We start from the raw sequence: 22,610 nt of genomic DNA on the forward strand, positions 1-22,610 counted from the left end.
TTTAATCTGCGTGATCATACACTTCGTTGTGTTCAAAAATGTGATGTTAAAACGGTCTGCTCAATGTCTGCCCTTATACTGATTCCATAAACGAATTGCTTTGTTATTCTCTTTGCAACTAGGAAAAACAATCATGACTGAATTTATGGCACAAAGGAATGGACCTAATAATTACATGTTTCTTTCAACACAGCTCTGAGGAAAACACCCCGTGTCCTCATTAGTGCCGTGTCTCTGCGACAGATACCAAACTGTAACATGGGAAAAGTGTGTTGCCTCTTTAATGTATGAAAAAAGCCTCTTTTCTTTTAACAAAACACATCTTCAATTTGTGATTATTATTATTATTCTTAGACAGAGACACCTGTGAGTCATCACCATTAAGATAATCGAACAGGAGCGGACCAGGAATTAAACCTTGTGGCACACCACACACGCTGGTGCGCCTGATAATCATACAAAGAAAACCATAATGGAAAATACAGTGATACATATCAGTAATATCACTGTGTACGACTGTATTTTGTACTTGTGTTGTGTCTTAAACATAATTTTACATACATCATTTTCAGATAGGCCTCTTATTTTTAGATCAGATGAATAAGTTTATCTTTTAAAACTTAAGTGGTGTATTTAAGGAGAAGGTCGTTTTTCTTTTTTTGCTTTAATCTGACTTTAACTTGACAGAAAAATATGCCTTGCTCTTGTCAGTGCGCACTTGTTTGATTTGTTTATGCTTTTGATTTTATTGCCTGACATTTTGACAAGTTTCTAATCACGGGAGCTTTGATAAATATGATAAGTGTGTCAGGGGATGTCAAGTGAGCGTGTGATTTAAATGCGTTTGGAGGGCATTGGTTTAAGAGGCATTTTTTTTTATTGATCCTGATTTAAAGTCAGGCCACTGCAGCCACACTAATAATGTGACAACACAGAAAAGATACAATTACAAAGATAAAAGCACACGGACAAAAATACTTTATTTCCCCCAATTTAAGCTGCTCCAGAGCACAATGATTTTATCGACCACATTCACACACACACACACACAGACACACACAGTCTGCAACAATAAAGTGATTTATTCAGGCACAAACACAACACTGAGTTGAAATCACTGAGTTGATGAGAGACCAGTCAGAGGCAGACCACATGCAGATGCAGTCATTAGGTGAACACAGAGGTCGATGGAGGTAAATGGAGGTCGGGTTGAGCTCTGCGTTGTTGTTGTTTTTGCCTCAGCTGATGCTGTGAACATGCTGTTTAACAGGTCAGAGTGTAACAAGCAAGCGCCGACTCTTTCTCTGAAGAATAAAGTTTCTGAAACTAAACTGAGCGACAAACATCACACTCCTACCATATGTTATCCTTGTTTTTATGTTGTTAAACCCTAAAATAGGCTCTGTTTTGCATGAATAGGTGTCTCTGCGTGTTCTTCCTTTTCCGCTTTTATTAATGTTTATCAGAAATTAAAATAAATTGCAATCAAACATTTTCCACAGGAAAGTAGATACAGGGGTTGACTGTTATATTTGATTCAGGGATGGTTGTTCCTTTGTCTCAATAATCTTTTAAAATGTGCTGGGTTTTTATGACATAATACTTATTATGTCCTTTTTGCATCTTGCTCCTGGCAAATACTCAAACATATTGTAAAAAAAATATATATATTTATATATATATATATATATATATAGAGAGAGAGAGAGAGAGAGAGAGAGAGAGAGAGAGAGAGAGAGATACATGTATAATCAAGAAACACAAAACCATGGTATGATGGTAAAATCCACTTTGTGTGTCATGATATAAGTCTGCTACATGTCAAACAAGTTCATAACAACGTTTGAATAATCCTACAGCTGAAGCCAGTGTGAAGCCTGAGTTCACTCACTCTAAATGTTTGTGTGAGTGTGTGTGTGTGTGTGTGCGCGTGTGTGTGTGTGCGTGTGTTTGTGTGTGTGTGCGTGTCAAAGGCTGCAGCCGTCTCATACTGAGATGTTTACCAGCATCAACATTCTGCAGATCAGACAGTGTGTGTGTGTGTGTGTGTGTAGGTGTTTTTCTGCATTAAGTTATGATTCCATATACACACACACACACACACACACACACACACACGCATCAATCCAGCACCTCACAGCCAGCAACTTTATTGTGTGACAGCCCTATAACACTGACCACAGCTTTTTTCTTGGGAAAAGGGCAGAGGAACAAAACTATAACTTAAAGTGTATGGCAATGCATATTAATGAATTCCCTCTCAGCTGACGGCTGTTCTCAGGTCACCTGTCAAACCATATTGTTGTTGTTGTTGTTGTTGTTGTTGTTGTTGTTGTTGTTTGTGGTGACTGTTGTGCTCAAATCACGTCCAGGGTCTTCGACATCCTCCACATCAGTCATCTAAGCTGATTAAATTATTAGTTCTGAGCCAGAAACTGCAAGATTAATGAGAAAAATCACCAGTGTTTCATCAGATGCATCATGAATATCTCTGATCATCTGTTTCTCATTTTCAGGTTTTGCACATTCATTACACTCTAACTGAACAAAATGGAACACTGTAGCCGTTTGAGTCAACAACAAATGATTATAAATCATGATCATGATTTAACGTCATTTACTGAATCTAAAACAAAATCAATTTGATTCTGCGGCAGGAGGAAGACGCAGTGTGTGTTTGTACGTGCATGAATGTGTGTGTGTGTCACAAACGTCTGACAGAGAAAAGAGAACAACAAGATAAGACAGAAGAGGAATCTCACACACACACACACACACGTATGGTCTATGCTTGTCAGGACTGGTCTTACTTCAGTAGAGATAAACAGAATCAGTCGACAGAAGCTGTATGTCACAGTCAGATATCAATTAATTCTTTATCTTTTAATTAAATGTGATGCTCGGTGTAATTTCCTTAAGCAAACTATCTGAAGTGAATACGATTATAGTGGAGAAGGTCTAACCACTGGTCCTGTCACCATTTAACACCGCTAATCTCCAGATTAGACGCAAGTGAAACATCCAGTGTCTGTCAGCGTAAATAAGAGCAGATAATGGAGCCACAGTTTGACTGACAACAGTTGATTTTAATCTGGAAACAACATGATGTGATGTCCTGTGCTGAAGTAAGCAGGATCATTTTGAAAGAAATAAAACAGAGGACAATATTGAATTGTGGACAGGGAGAGTTCAGGGGTTTGAAGTTTGGTTTAATGAGGCGAGGAACCCACCTGAGACATAGAGAACAGAACATAGAACAAAGGTGGTCCAGATGTCAACAACTGAACCTGATCCAAGCAGTTCCGTGCAGTTCAGCTCGACATCATGGTTTGAAAGCATACACCGTGATCTGGCTTGTGTTTCTGTCGTGGGGTGTGTGGGTCCTGCTCACACTGTTTACATAGCTACTTAAAGGTCAGGTGGGAGATTATTCTCTGGAGCCCTTTTTTTACTGTATTGCTTAAAATCCTCTTCACACCCCGATTGTAACCAATTAATGAATGCATCGTGACAGAAATAAAACAACCAATTAATGAATGCATCGTGACAGAAATAAAACAAAATTCAATTACCCGTGGAGTGGACATGCCTGTAAAAACACCATCCAATCATATTGAACAGTCCAAATTAAAGAATTAGATTGTGATGCATCAATCAAACTGCCATCTGTCCCCCCGCCCCACTCGTACACCTTTGTGCACTAATCAAGCATACACCAGAGCTTATGCTAGCTTGCTAAATCCAACAGGAGAGTTGCAGCAACTTTATGACAGAAAAGGTGCCAACAACAGGTGCAAATGAAAGACAGTTTTGGGGAAAGCTACTGCCAAGAAAAAGGCTGAAGCACAGCGATCCAGGACCAGAGTGAACATTGGTGCTGCGTTTGAACGGGGGCGACAGTAAGGGCAGCAAAATGATGCCATGGTGGCTCTGTTTCTACTGGACAGGTCAGTCAACGTTATGCGCTTGTTATCTTTTGAGAATATTTGTTGTTTTTCAGCATCACGTATTCAAAAAAGTTAGCGTCACAGAAAAGTACCAAAAGTTACCGATGCTGCATTCTATGTTGTTTCTTCTTGTCGTGTGGCTATTTATCACAAGCAGAAGACAAGCTTTGTTTGAGTGAAGGCTACAGGTTGCATTCTTAGTAGGAGTTGGACCACTATGCTTGGTACCCCAATGGAAGGCTGCCATAAAACTGGGACGGTAGGTTTATTTTAGTACCCCGATCTGTACCAAACTGCAACACTTGGTGGAAATGGAGCTCTCGCAAAAACCTGAGTAACTGTGTGTCAGGTGAACATGTCACTCAGCCACAGCTCAGAGGAATGAAAACAATGACTTGGTGGACCAAGACAGACAGAGGGAAGTGAGAGCATGTCTGCCTTTCTGTGAGTGGAGGATAAAAAGCAGTCGGCTGTGTCCTATTCCACAGGCTCACACGTCCTCTGTCATGTCACACACAGCAGTGGGATGTGAAACTGTCTGCCGTCTACCAAATACCTCAGACAAAGCGATGTGAGGACAGAAGAAGCTAATCCTGCTGTGTGGATAAAAGATCGCCAAGGACTCGCTCTGTTATCGGGGGATCGATCGCTGTCAAAGAAAAAAAATAAAATATCAAAGCCTTGAACGGCTGAATTCTTATTGCAATTATTTTTCACTCGAAATGGGAAATCACACTCCAAATGTATCTTGTATGGGTTGTGAAATATTTCCCAGATTATCCAAATCTGCACAAATGTCTGTTATTATCATGAAGCCGGCACACCATGAACTGGTCCACCTGTGTTTCCAGGGGTTGACGACGTCTGTGTCTGCAAAAAATACCATTACTGACCATGTTCTTAAAGGGCTATTCTATTTCTTTGGGGGAGTTTTTAACAGCTACCCCTGTAATTAATCTCTAAGGGGCAAAGGGAAAGTGGTGGGATTAAAAAATGAGAAATTAAATTGGGGCCTCTTCACTTTTAGCACTCAAGGGCTAGAGTAGGGACATCTGTGTGTGTGTGTGTGCGTGCGTGCATGTGTTTGTAATAAAGGTTTGTCAAAGCCACATGGCCAAGCACATGACCCAGGCCCAATTACAGCTTACAAATGGAAATTTACAAGCACCTTTTTTTTTGTTTTTTTGTTTTTTTTTATTTTGTTAAAGCAAAACATAAATCCAACCGGGACCCAGAAATTGCCGTGATGATGTTGGGGCGACAGCCACCTGTCAACCTCGAGCCTGCTGTCACCTGCCTCCTGAGAAGGGATGAGAGGGGGACGGGAGGTGGCTGCATCAGCGAGGATGCAGCTGATAGGCCCCAAGGAACTCGACACATGGTAAGCCCAACCTCAGTGACGAGAGAGAAAAGGACAGCGGTCCATCACAGCCCACAGTGGGGCTAACAACGATTCATCAGAGTACTACTATAGTTTGTTCTCTTAACCCTTTAACACCGAGCGTATCGCAGATGACACGTTTGCGCATGCGACACTTTTGACTCAGTCCTGTTCATTTTGTGTGATTATTGAAAATAAATGATCTGGCAACAAATATATATAAATATCTTCATGAGTGTAAGATATGAACATAATCATGTTCATCTTTGTGGGTGTTTACACAAGTGAAATGATGGTATGTTTGAGCCTGTGATCCTCAGTTATGTGAGAGCTCACGACTTATCTCCATGTCTGCACACGTGCAAATCAGCATGATAGTGTTTTTCTGCTCGTGGCACATTTGGCTGAAAACAATAAATGATGTTGAGGACAAACATTTCCGGTTCATAAATGCAGGTTTAAGTATCGCATCCTGGTTCTGAGAAGATTGTGTGTTTTTTTTCCTCATAGCCTTAATATTATTGGACTTTTTTTAAAAAAGTTCCTTTGATTATTTTGTTTCACAAGAGTTGGCAACGCTGCTCAATCGGTGGCTGCTTGTTTAGATTTTAGCCACAGCTCCCACAGATTAGCAGGAAGAATAATTAATGTTTCCATATTAGGCTGCGCACAGTTGGTGCAACTGTCAAATATGCAAATCTGAGAGTTACTGTTAAGGTTTTCTGTTCATGAGAAAATGAATCATCACATTCCAGAGAGATGGAACCTTTCAACCAAACTTTTATAAATGCACATTATTGTTATAAAAAGACAGTTTTAGGTCAGAAGCATTAACTCATTATGAGATAATGAGTGTAATTTGATTTACAGTCCACTAAATGAGTGGCTAGTGTCAGTGAAATGGGGTGAATTTAAAGAAATTCAGAAACTAATCTAAAATGTGATTGTGTGGCGGCATGTTCTGAGGGAAAGTTTCATTCCTTTAACTGATTGAACAGTTTCAGCAGATTTATTATTTCTCTCAGTTTTACTCCAGAACCACACCCCCAGTCTGTGTTATATGTTTTCCTGCTGTAGTTTCCTGCGTCAATGACAAATTTGATTTAATTCTCATAAGTGCAACCTATTATATAATGTATTTGCACACAAAGTCCCCCGGAGTAGCATGACTTGAAAAATTGCTCTTGCGTTTGGTGTGAACACAACATAAATATAATTTTCGACTATTTTTCATGTTCAGCTACAACCCCAGGGTCATCCTCTCTCCTTTCTGCGTGTATGTGAGTGTGTGAGGAGCTGCAGGTGTGAACGGGTGATTAATTGGTGTGGATCCTGCGAGCTGATTGGTCCTGGAGAGCAGGTTTTCACTTTAAGAGCCTGGATCATCGCAGCTGCAGTGGAATTCCTTGAACCACTCGCAGCCAGACTGCCAGCAGACGTCTCATAAACATTTAAAATGAAAGTGACGCTGGTTGTGTTTTGGGAGTTTCTGTCTGGTCGCGCGGTTGATTTAATGTCCTGTTATGTCTCTGCTCCACTTGCCTGCAGATGCAGCATCATTAGCTCAGCTCCTTGTTGTGCTTGCAACAGTCACGCTGAAGCCCTCCACTTCCCTTCCCCTACCGCGGTTCTCGCTCTGCTCTCAAAGGTCAACACTGTCAGGACGATTCTCATCTTGTCAGTGGCCCAGAAAAAGTTGAACTCTGCACGAGAAACTTGTTTTTAAAGTGAAACTAACAAGCTTATAGCTCAGAGGTTACAGAGGAACTGTGGACACGAGTTCAGCGTGTGACGTTTACGATTACAGTAATAATGTATGTGCAGAGCGTCACACACACAATTGTCTTCATTATCAATGATAGCAAAGGTTTAATATTCATCAGGATGTTAATGCAGAATGCAAACACACTCTGAGACAGACCACAGATCACACAGCACTAACATTTCCTCTGGTGACCAGTTTGTTGTCACCTTTAAGGTCATTGTAAGATCATTTTATAGTTGTTAGTTGTTGTTGAATGTGCAGACGCTATGGAAAATAAAGCGTAACTGTAATTGGGTAGATTTAAAAAAAAAAAAAATTGTAATTGTTTTTGTGGAAGTACTGTATCTGAGTAAAAAAATGTTGGCTTCAATTTGAAAATTAAAAATAATATTATAATACAGCATAATATCGGAAACTTTGGCAGTGAATAATGAGGAATTGGCAATAATTAAGTCATTTTAAACAAGCTACTTTTTTCACTTTTCACTAACTTGAGTACATTTTACTTCTACTTCAGTAAAATTGTATCAAAATAGTGGTACTTTTTACTTTACCCTTTCCACCTCTGATCGATATAAAGTACTGTGCAAAAACCGTTGGATTTGTTGATTTTTCACTGCTACAATGCAGAACTATCTAACTAAATAATAGAAACCTATTTCATGTTATTGGTAAAACCTGTGTTTGTCCTACTATTATTTATTCAAGACATGTTTGAGCATTAACATAAAAACTTGGGCATAAAAACAACAAAGCAGGTGGTACACATACTTTTGCACAGTAGGTATACATGTTTTCACAGACCCTGGAGCCTACAGAGTCACAGATAGAGGGCTTGACAGAAACAGACAGCAACCGATTGTTCTCAGCACTCATAGTGGATAGTGAGTCTCGTGCGTGTGTGTGTGTGTGTGTGTGTGTGTGTGTGTGAGAATTAATGGCTGGTGTAATGCATTTCGGGGATCTGTGCTGACAGGGCAGGCACAAGCAGGGGGCAGAGCTGTTAACACTTCATAAATAATTATCATTGTCAGCTAAGCTAACAGTTTACACTGAGCTGTTGTTACACATTCATGGTTTTCAGAGCTCAAAGATAAAAACCTCAACAAGAATGAACGTGTTTCCCGTACTGTGTGATTGGAGTTTGTGCTGGAGTTTCAGATCCAGCAGAAGGAGGGAAATAAAACAAAGCAGTCTGTGGTTAAAAGGCGTCAGTGGAACATACACGGTATATGCCATGTACTGTTAGTATTTAGACAAACACTCAGAGATAGAGACACCGCTTTCACCTCCTCTTCCTCACGTTAATGAAATCTGTTAAATGCAATCTGGAGATGTGATATTAAAACACAGATTAAGAGACTCTGGGAAGAGATTCCAGTGTCATCAGTGACAGAAAAATAAAGTGTGTTAATGGAATTACCATCCATTGCTGAAGCACCTCATCCAGGACTAATGGGAATGTGTTTAATTTGACGTGAAGCAGCAGGGGCCAACTTTAACAGCATCATCAGGCTAATGGGAGATTGAATGGATGGACATGCAATAAAGAAGCCTCTATTAAACAGAGCCATGATAACAGATGCTTTCACACACACACACACATACACACACGTACAAACCAGTGGAGACTTATTATGTAACCACACATATTCCTAATGGTCATGTGAAAAAAGCTCAGCAAACTCATCATTTCCAACAATGAATCCTTAGGAAACAGAGCATCAAAAGTGGAGACGCTGCACAAAACGTCCTCCTGCTTTCATAGCTTCTGTATAGTTTTAGCAAATTTTAATTCAGCTCTGTGGACTACGGTGTGTGGGAGTGAACGGTTTACAATACAAAGATAGGTCCTGCTACTCTTTTAATAAAAAAACAACAAAAGGATGTAAATAGCCCGATCTAATAGATTTGCTTTTCCTCCAGGTGTCCCTTATTTCTTCAGCACAGTAAGATTTTAACACGCCGCACCATGTCAGAGTCGTTTTGTATTGTATTGTTTTGCACCAGTAAACCAAGAGATAAATATTGGATTCATTTCATGCGTGTTATTGATAACATATTCCCAGAAATCCTAAGTAAATGTGTCATGACCAAGAAAGCTGGTGGTGTTTAGTTGTTGCCTTGTGTCAATGTTGTCTTGTGGTTCCTGTTTTATTTTGAAATTTCTCTCTCCTGTGGTTTCAGGTAACTTGCCCTTCCTCTTGTGTTTTGCTGCCAGTCTGATTGTCTGCTCCGCCCTGATTGTTTCCACCTGTTCCCCATCACTGTGTGTGTGTGTATATATATGGTCTGCGTCTCCCTTTGTCTGTTGCCAGCTCTTGTTTTTTCCTGTAGTTTTCTCCCTTAAAAGAATGTTTTTTTTTGCTCGAAAGAGTGGTTTTGTTTGTTAGCTTTAGCCGTTTTGGGAGTGGGTTTTTGTTGCCCTTTGAAAATTAAAGTTTGTTCATTTTTCACTTTGTCTCCTGAGTTGTGCAATTGGGTCCAAGTCTTTGTCCCAGCGTGTCAAAATGTCTGGGAAAATAAAAAGATCTCCTGTGAACCATGTGTGGGTTCTGACCCAGAATGTATGCTGTGCAGATTCACATATTCACATAAACACCCTGAAAGTACCCAGGATCCTTTCAAGTACCCTATATGTGGTATTGTGTATTTCCTATTCAATGAAAAGTGTATTTTATTTGCAGTTCATAACAATAGATGATAGTGACGTAACATGTTGTCATCTCTTTACCTTCGTAGGAGGGTCAAACAGATCTCCTTTGACTCTTATAGTGATGTTGCATCAGATGGGTTAATCGTGCCCTCCAGAGGCTGTGAAAACAAAGATCCAGTAGATGACACGTCATATTTAAAAACATTAGGAATAGGAATAGAAAAAAAGCAAATGCAGGGTCTTTACAGAAAACAGTCAAATGCAGATAATAAATGTTCACGGAACCAATGTCCTTTTTGTCCTGAATGTGCAGTAGCCTGGACATTTCTTTGTCTCTTTTAAGAAAATGATGAAATGTTTAAACCCAGAGCCTTACAATGTGGATGAGTTACTGTTGTGAAGATCCAGATAATGTCTAGCCAAAGGAAAATGAACATTTCCTGAGTGAATAGCATGTTTGTGCTCAGCGAACTCCTTAATGTTGTTCAGTAAACAAACAGCGGGTGCCACTTCTTCAACAGAGTGTGTGTGTGTGTGTGAAAACAGCACGTGCTGGTTCCACACGTTGTTCAGTGACGTTCTCGATCACACACACACACAACCCAGCTCCATTCAACTGTGAGAGGTCACTGCGGCTCGACGACTCCTGCACCTGCGGCCTGGAGCTGTGTCACCTGCAGCACCTCATTTATCTGTGTCTCGTTTCTGACGGAAAAAAATCCCAATCCCAATTCATGTTTTCACTCTCAAAAAATATCACGTATTCACTCAACTGTATTGTGCGAGTTAAACATGCTTATTTACACGGTCTGGCATTTCCAGCTGCTCCTCAAATGCAATGTCAGACTCAGTAACAACACACACACACACTCAGAGAAAAAGATGACTCACTAAGTGGGTTCGGACATATAAGTGTGTCCTGAGTCACGCTCTGTGTGGCAACTGCTTCAAATAACATGGAAACAGTGGTAATGACATGCCCCCCCCCCTTCGCCTGCCGCCATTTTCATCAGTTTGAAAATGTCTCAGTGGCACCAGTTAGTGCTCTATATACAGAGCTAACATGAGAATGTCAGTGTAGTGCGGGAGGCCGAGGTAATAACTGAGGCTGATTGCAAACCACAGGCTTCATCTTGCCGTGTGTGTGTGTGTGTGTCACAAGCATCACTTCAAGTCTTCCGTAATGTCGTCTCAAGCCCATAACGTTTGTTTACACCATATGGCATAACAACGGACCGCTGTGCGTGTGACGGGGAAAAAGATTTCTTCTCTGAAGATTGTTTAGATGGCTGCTTGACAGCCAAGTGTGAGCTACGACGTGAGAGAGATGAATGCGGAGACGGCAGGAATAAACAAGCGCAGAACAGATGGATGGATATCACATAAAAGAGGAAGAATTGAGCCACCATCAGCAGTATAATGAAATGCGGGACTTAAGAGATTTGAATATGAGGCTTATAGTTAATAAAAAAAAAAAAAAACCATCACAGCAGGGTTTGTTTGTTTGTTTGCGTCAGTCAACTGTTCTTGTTGTCAGTGTTATAATTTGGATTTATCTGGTGCAAAGCGGAATCAAGACGTTCAAGGTTTTCCACCACATGTGAAAAACCGCTCACTCGTTTGATGTTCTGATCTTCGAGGAATGAATCTGTCGGAAAATCATTTCTGTTTTCTATCTGTGTTTAAAAACAAAGTGAAATTACAGCTCTGTGATTGAATGCCTCCATTTACTTCATGTTTTTTTCCTGATGTGCTGACTGAACTTCATGTATTTCTCATCAGAAAGAAAACCTGTTTCTGAGGCTTTGCTTTTAATCAGCCAACAGTAAATGTGTGAAAGGATTCTCTCCAGGTGTTTCTTTGTCAGGTTAAGTTAGAGTGGCCATACAATTTTGTCCATGACAATGATGTATGATGATACACTTTATTCATTGCAAGACTATTTAATTTATAACATATCATCTAGGACTGCAACTATTATTTGAATAATTGATCATTAATTGATTACTAAATAAAATCGTCAACTATGTTGATAATTGATTCATCAGTTTGAGTGTTAAAATAACTAAATAATAACTAAAACAAGTGGTTTCAGCTTCTTAAATGTGAATATTTTCTGGTTTCTTTGCTTCATATGACAAAGAAATCATTAAAACTGAATCTTTTTTTTGAAAACAAGACATCATCACAACATTTTGCTGACCAAACAACTAATCGATTAATCAAGACAATAATCAACAGATTCCTCAACTACGAAAAAGATAGTTGCAGCCCTAAAATCATGATGTATGTGTAACAGTAAAATATTTCATGACAGTATTTGTATCTATTCACAACAGCAAGTGTTTCAGAAACTGACAACTGAGATCTGAGAACAGTATCATGCAAAGTGCACATTGTTAACTTACTGCATAAATGTAACGAATAAATAAAGCTGCATCATAACAAGTTAATGCAGAGTTAAATGCCCTTTTTCTGGCAGCAGCATCCAGGAGTTTTTGTTGCCAAGGAACGTCTGAAGCTTCTCGAGAAAAACAACATTATAGAAGAGGTACCGGCAGTGCGTCTGTTGTTTTTATGTTATGTATCTGTGGAAACATGTCTTTCAGTGGCAACTTTTCCTGCATCAACATCACAGTGAAAAATAGTACAAATCCCCCATAAGTCGTCCTCACTACTTTCACTGATAAAGCCAAAAAACATTGCTACTCGCAACACCAGAAAAGTTTGTGGAGGACACAACACAACAAATCATTTCAGTCTGCTCATTTTAATTATCATCAGTAACGAGTAAAGAGAGAAGCCTCTCCATTTGTCAGACTAACCCTTTTTTAAGTCTGGCTCCTGCTCTTGTCCTAAGATTAGAACCCACATTTTAAAGGATTTTGCAGTGTTTTTTTTTTTTTTTTGAAGTGTTAGTGATGAATTCCCAAGTTTGTCAGGTCACAGCGACACCAAGTTAATCCATGAGTGTGTGTTTGGTGAGAATGCAATCATTAAGCCATGGAAAAAATAGAAAGCGCACATTCATTCATTGTGTCCCTGCGACACTAAAACACTAAACTTAGACAACATTAAAACAACCAGCACAAGATCGTGATGCAGACGCAAAGGAAAACAGACTTCGACATGAACATTATGTTCCATAATGATTTAAAGTGCACATGTGTAGTTCAAAAAAGCACATTTCTCCCACATTTCTGAATAAATAGTGAGAATTACAATCACCCAACTGGACCATAATGCAGCTTTTCATGCTTTTTCAGAGCAGCTGCCTAGTGGTTTCCTAATGACGGTGGCAGACTCCCTGCAGAATTTTCTACTGCAATAAACCTCATTTACCAAGGTCAAACCTGTGACACAAAGCCAGCAGGTATTCTACTTTAAGACAGAAACATAATGTCAAGTACAAGCCCGACTGCAGCAGTGAGGTGGTACTTTTTATTGTCCCCTTCTTGTGGTGCTGTACGGCCTCAGACTGGGAACTTGTCAGTGGATACATTTTTACTACATATTTGCTGAACCTGTGCTGCTCTCTGGCTTCATCCCCCCAGAGAGAAATGTTTGTTTGTTTTGACCAGTCATTCATCTCGAGCACAGCAGACTCCTGACTCTGATTCAGGAACGTGGACTTCTAGGAAAGTATAAAACTGAGACTGAAACTGGACAAGGTACCACATCTCAAAAAGTGTGGGTTGACTTCCTGATGAACGTAAATCGGTAACTGATCGTCATGACACTGGCAGCACAGGATTTCCTCAAATTGCACATTGTTGTTAGAGAAATCTGAAATATCTTGAAATTACAAATGCATATAGGACAGGAAAATACATTTTCATATCAATTTGATCTTTGAAAAATGTGCATTCTGAATAGTTGTGTCAGCTAAGATGGCCTTTGACTTTTGTCTATTTTAATTGTTATTCTCTGAATTAAAAATGTTAAGGTCATCATTGATCTCATCGCTGGTTAACCTGGATTTCAGGTTTTAAACTCTTTTGTAAAATGTCAGTGGAGAAAATGAACCAGAACCAGAGGTGTTCTAAAAGTGGGTGTTACTGTGACTCTAAGGCAAGATAGAGGAAGATATCCACTGTGGCTATGACTAAAGTTAGAGGCCGGAAGAAGAAGAAGAAGAAGACCATGCATAAAATACTCTGTGACGTGTGTGTCACTAATAATATAACATGTGGCCGGTGGACTTGCTCTTCTGTATTCAACCTGCAACATCCATCCATCCATTTTCTTCCGCTTTATCCTCCACAGGAGGGTTGTGAGTGGGCTGGAGCCATGGCATGGAGCAAAAGCAGGGTACACCCTGAACAAGTCACCAGTCCATCAACAGGCCAACTTCCAGAGACAAACAACCATTCACTCTCCCATTCAAACATGAAGTCAATTTAGAGTGTCCAATTAACCTAATCACCAATCCCCAACAACTATGAATCATAGTCATCTAGCGCAGAGTGGGGCTGCAGATCGGTGGAGTTTCAAGTGAATACCGTCTTGATGCTCCGCTCCCTTTGGCCTCTGGTGGTTGCAGTTTGCCCTTTCTGAAGCTTAAGTACGGCAGTGATGACAGCTGATAATGGCTGTTTAATGTGGTGATAACTTTGAAAGCGGGTGGCTGCTCAATGACCTGCCTGAGGAAAAGAGACTGGCAATTAGATTCAACATTAAGCATTTTTATTGCTCTGATTCATCTTCTATTGCTATTGGTGCATTTGTGTTTGGTGTAAATCACTGTGTAATTGTCATACATAGTTTAAAGCCTCCATTACCGTTCTTTCTATCCACTTTTTTTTTTCATCAGCTCCCCCATACATCCCTCGCCCTCCCTCTGCAAACACTCGGATAAACATATGGAGCTTCGTTCTGGATTTTCTTGACGAGCTCTCCTCTCATTGTGGAGGCTCTAATCGAGGCTGCAGCTGCCTCCACTGTCGCACGCTTCCCTCATGTTTTTCTGGAGATCCAGTTAACCCCATCACAACCCTGAAAACACGGTCGCTTAAGCCATTAACAGCATTAATAATGTAAGAGAAACACATTTGCACAGTCAGTTAACGCGAGTGTGTGTGTGTGTAACGTGGCTGATTCTTCACTGTTGTCGACAAATCACACTTGTACAGGTTTACAACCAAAAATGTTGTTGACAGACGACTTTGACCCCTTTCATCAAACAACATCGTTGCAGCACTACATTGTTTTTTAACAACAGCACTGACTTGAATAACAAATCATTTGGCAGTAGTGATAATGTCACGGTTGTGTATTGGAGCCAGATGCAACACACAGCACAAAAGAGGCCTTCAGCAATGTCCTTTCATAACACTTGCAAAACAGGTAATCCAAGCAGGATGGCAGTAACACTCAGGCACTGCCACAGGCAGACAGGAACCCAGGGCGGCTAAGGCAGTTCTCAAGGTCAGGGACAGAAGACTGAGGTGGTTTCCAGGATTCAGATGAGGCGAGTAATTCAGAAACAGTCTGTAAAAGACAGCAAGTGTGTGTGTGTATGTGTGTGAAGCAGGGGTCATTATACTGCCTTGAGGGGGAGATGCAGAGCAGCTAATTGAACCAGGTGAATGGAATCAACTGACGAGGTGGGTGTGGCTAACAACTGGGTGAATTAGAGGCAGAGTGAATGGAAAAGTACATCTGGAGTGAGGACACATGAGGAGAGAAGTAACTGTATCGGGTGAAGGACAAGAGATGAATAGTGACTGACTTGTGACGGGAAAACAAAATGAGACAGTGATAACAACTACAGAAAGAAAGAAAAAACAGTGTCAAGTGAAGAAGGAAGATATAAAGACTATGAGACACAACAGGTAATTAAAGATGGAAGCGAAGAGAGGGAGACACTTGGAGAGAAAGAGGAGGGATGACCATCTGTCTATCAGAGAGGCAGATAAAAACAAAGAGAGCGACAGTGACGGAAACAGATGGATGAGAGACGGGCAGGTGGAGAAAGAAGGCAAATTAAAAAATGACAGGTTCATTCCCAGCTGTCTGTCTGTCTGTGTGTTAGAGAAAAGTGTTTGGTTTCACTTTCATTTCAACACGTCGGTCCAAGGACAACACCAGCACCTCCTCATCTGTAAGACGCCGCCTGTGTCAATGCCTCATACAACATCACTTCATAAAAGACTGTGAGCCGGGTCTGGGTTACCATTGGGCATCTGTTGATAGACACTAGGGTCTGGGGGATAGGTGGAGCATGTTATGAGGCCCCACTATCCACTTCATATACACACACATCACAACACACCTCAATAGGCGAGCAGACTTGGGTGGAGGGCAGGAGTCTTCTCCCTTGGTTGGGATAGCCTGTGGAATCCATTGGGTGTTACTGGCCATGGCGGTGTTCTGGTCCTTCCTTGCTCTTCCTGGAGGGGACATGACTGTGGCTCAATGTGGTGCACCCTTATGCAGATACTGGGATGGGCTGTGGTCTTTTCCCTTGTGATGGCCGGCACTGGGTGCCAGGGGTGCTCCTGGGTGTGTGGTTGGGGCTTTAAGGTTGTGGGCCTGGGTCCCTACCTATGCTTGGACTTACCCAAGGCCTACCCTCACCTGTTCCTCTGGGGTCCCCTTTGGTTGGGTGGCTCTCTTTTGCCCTCTACCTATCCCTTATTTGTGGGGGTATGGTTATTATCAGGGTGTGAAGCAGAGGCAGTTGTAGGTGGCACTGGTTTGTCCTTTCGCAGGTTGCAGGTCTACAGTTATCTGGTCCCTCTGGTCTTGCCCATGCGTTCAGCCTTTACTCATGGCCCACTTGTCCCTTCATCTTACCTTCCTCTCTCTGTTTTAAAAACATTGAGACATGCACACATGTTATGATACCAACCATTTTGTCAGAGTGGAACATCTTCCCTGGGTCCATAAAAGTTTCAAGTATCCCCATACTGTTCAGTCACAACAAGCGCTCTGCACTCTCAGGCTGCAGAATGCCAAATGATGGCGCGGCAGCTGTGGCTCATTTGAGACAAGTGTCAGGCGAGTTAAACACTCATCTGATATCAAACTGAATATTTAATCAAGGCATCTCAGGCTGAAGTGATGAATAACAGATCCCCAGCTCTTTTCCTTGCTCTCACATCAGCGTAGTGTCCCCCCTTTCATCATCCTGCGTTGGGAGTCTGAAGTAAACCTTTGTTCCCTCTCCTCACTTAAAGCACCTGAAACAACATCAAAAGACAAGCATCTCCTGGCAAAGAATTGAATGTTTCCTCCCAACGTTTCCTGCTGTGCTTTAATCCCCTTGAAACATAATGTTCTCTATGAACCACTGAAAACCACTCCAGTTAAAGATGTTGACATGTCGACTACAGATCAGCGGTTTTACTTTCTAGTGATGGTGATTGAAAAAAAGAGATTAGTGGGTGAAATGAATATGCTGTTTGTGATGTCACTCTTTTCAAATGCAGCATAAGTTGCATAAGTTGCATCCCTGCCTCCTGAACTCACCCAGACAATAAGCTTGTGTTGGAGTCATAATGTTACCTCTTCCTGAGGCCTGGGTGAGGTATAGATCACAATGGTTATGTAACAAGCAGTGTAGCTGTGTAATAAAAAAATTAAAAAAACAGTAAATAGTTAGGAAATGCATTCAAAACAGTACTCAAGTCTTAAGTATACACAGTATGGATTGTTTGTGAGACTCTGGATTCAAATAAAACTGCCTTTATTTGCAACAAAAACCTGAAAGACCCTTTAAATAGATAATTAAGTTGCACTTGCACCATTTTCAGCTGGCCTTTCTTTTTACTGGGGCTCAACACTGTGCAGCAGAACAGAGAACAGTCACTACCTCGACATGATCATACTGACACTTGCAATGGAGCAGGACATGTATAAGTATTATGCACTCAATCATGTGAACATACTGCAAGGCAATGGACAGAACACCTACCTTGGACTTTAGAAGACTACTTTTTTCCAAGTTCTCTTTCTGCTCATCCCTCTTCCTCTTTACCAGGTCTTTATTGCTTGGGGTGCACACCCACATGAATTGTCTTGGAAGAATCTCAATGCTCACAAGCTTCTGATTCTTCTGACAGAGAATTTGTATCTTTGCACTGACTGTGTAATCTCAACACATTCGAGGTGAACGCACCATTGCATTTCACCTCTTTTGATCTCCCATGCATCCCTCTCTCTAAATCCAAGCATTTTGTGTCTCATTATCTTTGGCTCCATCCCTGCTACACTCCTAAACATTGCACCTCCTTTCTGCACACACACACACACACACTGCGACAAATCTGAAAATGTGTATCGCATGATCAGCATTCATGTACGCTGAGCATGTATATGCCAGTGTTTTCAGGCAACTGCAGATTTTCTCCTCTCAAGTGGTTTGCTTTGTTAATATAACAAAAGACAAAGAATAATGGTCAGAAATCAGAGCAGGAATGTATTGTATTACATCAGCAATGAGGTGAATGTGAAAGCCTTAACTATTTTTTGTCCATCCTGACAATGTAGCGCTGGAGTTTTTTTTAAACTCAAGGCTCTGGTGTCAAGGACGGCAGGAGCTGCAACATAGTTTACGTGTTTTTGAATGTTCCTTTCACGAATGTTGCACGAACTCTGCACAGTACCCACTACGTGTGCCATAATGTGGCTGATTACAACATCCACCTACGCTGAGCTCATGTCATCGATTAAACTGTGTTGAGCTTCTTTTCCTTATCTGACTCTGCAGTGTTTTGACAGCTGGATGGAAGCATCGTTCTCGTCAAATATAGAAAACGAGACGAGGTTAGCAAAAGACACGAGACAATGTCCCAGCAATGGTTAAATTGTCTCTCAGAAGAGGCATCACAGACATTGATCTATTCTCAGCATGTTGTGGGTTGGGGTGCAAGAACAGTGGAGGTATTTGTGGATGGTGTGCATGTTCAAAGCACCCGGGGGAGAGTGTCTTTGGATTCAAGTCAAGCATACAGTGCCTCCTCCTACCTCTCCTCACAGCTGTGAGAGGAGAGTGGAGCTTCACAAAGACACAGCAGTATTAAGGACACACAAAGTCTGAAAGTGAAGTGATCTCACTCTGCTTACTCATTAGCAATCACTTGTCCATGAACACCAGGCCAAACATGTTTGTACATTTGCCACAGTACTTTTTGGAGTGGGATTTTATCAGGTACTCGCATATATATATTCACATGTACTGCTGCCTTGTTTTATAACCTGGTGTCACGGGGTTAATTCCAGCAAAGAATTCACAAAACACTGAAGTTTAATGTAAAACTTCCGATTTTCTCTACAGACTTTGTTGAGTCAGTGGTTTAACAAGTTTCCTGTTCTATTATATGTTCCTAATATTTTCCAGACTAAAGCTGCTTGTCCTGGACTCTCCAGACAGAGGGGGTGCTCAGATCTCAGTCAGCTGTGTGTAATGTGCTGGAGATGTGTCATTACCTCATACAGAACAGCAACGCTTCAAAAAACCTGATCTAGTCATGCGTTCTCTCAAGTTTGCTGCTCCTTTTAATGGACATGGATATAAAAGTGTTTGAAGTGATGCACTAAACCGATGGAAAATGGCGTTATCCCAAGCTAATGACTGCATTGTGGGTGAACACACACACACACACACACACAAAGTCTGCAATGAGGGCATTCAATTGTTAAATGTACAAACAGTGACGATCCATCACTCTGCTGTTTGGGAACGTACAAATTCACACACACACACTATCAATGTGTTGTCTGGCTTTGTTCTGTACATGGTAAAATGTCAGACTATAAATAGAATGCGACGGGTGACGAGACAGAGCAGGAAAGACAATTACACCTTCATCCTTTCCTCTGTCTCGCTCTATCTTTATTTCATATACAAGTTTTGTTTCCTCTGTGTTAAGTGACATTTAAAACTCAAGTGTTTTTCTGTCACTCAAACTGCAGATGTATTATAGTCAAAGATCCTTGTACGGAAAAAAGTACATTTTATTCATTATTCATGTTCTACCGTGTGTGTGTGTGTGTTTTGAGTGAATGGTTTTTCTTATTATGTCGCCTACATGTAATTTGACCTCAGGTCTCTCTTGCAGAACTTGATTGCCTGAATGAACTGTTTACATATTGAGGCAGAAACTGGAGGTGTGAAGGTCATAGCTCCAGAATATAATGAGTTTTATGTCGAGCAGAATTTATGGCTCATTACAGACCTGCAATAAATGTCCTCACTCATGTGCAAATGTTGTTTAAAAGAAAGATCATGCAAAGACAGGTTTGAATACAAAATGACCTTAAAAAGTAAAGAGTTCTTTTCCCCTCTGTCCGTTATCTCGCTGTCAACTTCTTCAGCCAGTTAGTTTCCTATCTTGTTACCCCTCATCCATGGGCTAAATGCTTCTATTTTGGTCATAATAATAAAGTGATGTTAAGTTTCACAACTGCCATGTGAATCCATGTGCTGTCCATGTTCACCTGTGAATGACAGTTGTTGCCCCTGAAGTCACAACAGTCGCGATCACTGCACCAACCTGAGTAAACACAACAGTGAGTCGACCTACATTCCACTTGACAAACGGACAGTGTCCGCACAGGGACGACTACGCGGTGTTAAAACTGGAGGTTTCACTCTGGCCGGGGAGGAAATGTTTTTTGCTCACGTCTCTCTCAGCTGATCATGTTTTCTGTCTCAGGGTGTTTTTTACTCCGACGCCATCTCTTTGGAAAATGTTAAACAGCTCTTTCTTAAATACCAAAAGATGAAATAGGTCGACGAGCAAGTGCTTCCCACGCTTGAGGAAAAACAGCAGATGTGCTGATGTACAGTGAGTCATGACTGGTTTTTTTTCCCCTCTTGCTCACCTTTAACCTCTGTCAGTCTCACTTTGCTTCTCCTCCTCTTCTTCTGTTGCTGTCTGTCTCCATGGTTTTATCTCATCTCTGACACATACACACAAATAGAGAGAAAGCGAGAGGGAGAGACTGCACATATTTAACAGTTTCATCCCCGGGCGACTGTTGCCTTTGTTTGACTCCTTTTATTTTCAGCTCCATCACATGTTTTTTTTTTCCAAGGACAAACCTGGCCTCACTGAATTTTCCATGTAGTTTCTTGTGCTGCAGTGTTTTTAACTGATAACCAAATGAAATACACAGTTCACTACAAAGGCAATTTTTTATTTTTTTGATAAATTGTTTGTCACTTGATTCAGACTGTGGTTGCACTGAGCATATGAGTAATGCATGTGAACTTAAGTCACTTGAGTAACACGACTTGAAAATGCACTTTAACGCAGCTTTGTGAAGTATACCCGATGTTCGTCATTTAAAGGTGCAAAATGCAAACTGCGATTCTGCAATTCCTGCAGACAGGAAAACGAACCACCCATCAATCCGTCTCCTACTGCTTTATCGTCCACATGAGGGTCGCAAAGTGGAGCTGGCATAGGGCCGCACATAGAGACAAACATCCACTCTCACACCTACGGTCAATTTAAAGTGTCCAGTTTCCCTAATCCCTAAATCTGTATGTTTTTGGACTGTGGGAGGAAACCGGAGAACCCGGAGAAAGCCCACGCACACAAGGGGAGAACATGCAAACTCCATGTTGAAAAAGGCAGGAGTGCTAACCACTACACCATGCAAACCGACAGGTTATTAATTTACTCACAACTCCAGCAGGAGAAGGGCTTTCCTTGGTAGTAAAGCCCTATATTAGTCAGGATCTCTATCAATAGCGATACAGTACATTGTTAAGTCTCATCTCCAGGTGGTTTAATACTAACTTTATTTGGATTGAGTACACAGTGTTTAATGCAGGACAGATGCCACGAGACAACCTTTCCATCTCTGAAAGCTTCTGCCCATATCAACATGACTTTCAACTCTCTTTCCAACTCTATCCCATGTTACTTCTCAACAGTTGTTCCCTTCTGCTGAAGGAACATTCACATGCAGCTAACTATGACCAGGATGAATGAGAATGAATCTACACAGAAAACATATACGGTACATGCAACTGCAGAGAGGAGCAGCCAATAGGAAGCACAAAAAGCTCTGTATTCAATCATTGGTTAAAGTCTAAGCCAGATTTCCTAGAGAAAGTCCATAATTATGTCTACATTTCTCTCTGATCACTTGATTCACATTATAATAAAAGGTAATTATAAAATTATTGATTCATAACTACAAATATAAGTTGCCAACCCCATCTTTATTTTGTGGGCTGTGAATTCAGCGCTTGGTCTTGACAGCTCGAAAGCATGCGTCATGCTATGTTTGGGTGTCAATAAAATCTGTGTCTGGTTTCTGAGAAGAAACTAAGAGTCTCTTAAAATCCAGACTTCTGGGAGCGCATGCGTCCCCGACTCCCCACATCACAAACTCCCCCTGACTTGGCAGCAAGAATCTGCCTCATGACAGATTCATGTCATCTCACATTCATGTCAATGCCCTTCTCTGCAATTCCTTCTGTCACTTCCTGCAGCAGAACCTTCAAAAAAGGGGAATATTTTCTTTGGCAAATCGTGCTTCCACAGAATGGAAGCAGACAGTTCTCTGACCATAACTTAAAACCCCCTCGAGCAGTAGATATAGCTCAGTTTACTGGTTTTAATGACAGAGGAAGTGTGCAAGTTTTGTCACAATCCATTTTTTTAAGTCAGAGACAAAACTTTTAATACTCATTGTGGATTCTGCTGCTGTGTCCTCCTGACACTCTGCTGCTAAGAATCCTATCGACCCCCCTTGTAAATTGTGGATGTATTGATATCTCTAATGTGCTATTCCACACCGCAACACAACGTTTTAGTGAAGTATTCAATTCAGCTGTGGAGATGTAGTGATTTGGTTTCATCAGTGAGACAAACATTAACCTTAATGGACTGTTGTGAA

The sequence above is a fragment of the Solea solea genome, chromosome 7 (genome assembly GCF_958295425.1).
Source record: "Solea solea chromosome 7, fSolSol10.1, whole genome shotgun sequence".
In the NCBI taxonomy this organism is placed as follows: domain Eukaryota; kingdom Metazoa; phylum Chordata; class Actinopteri; order Pleuronectiformes; family Soleidae; genus Solea; species Solea solea.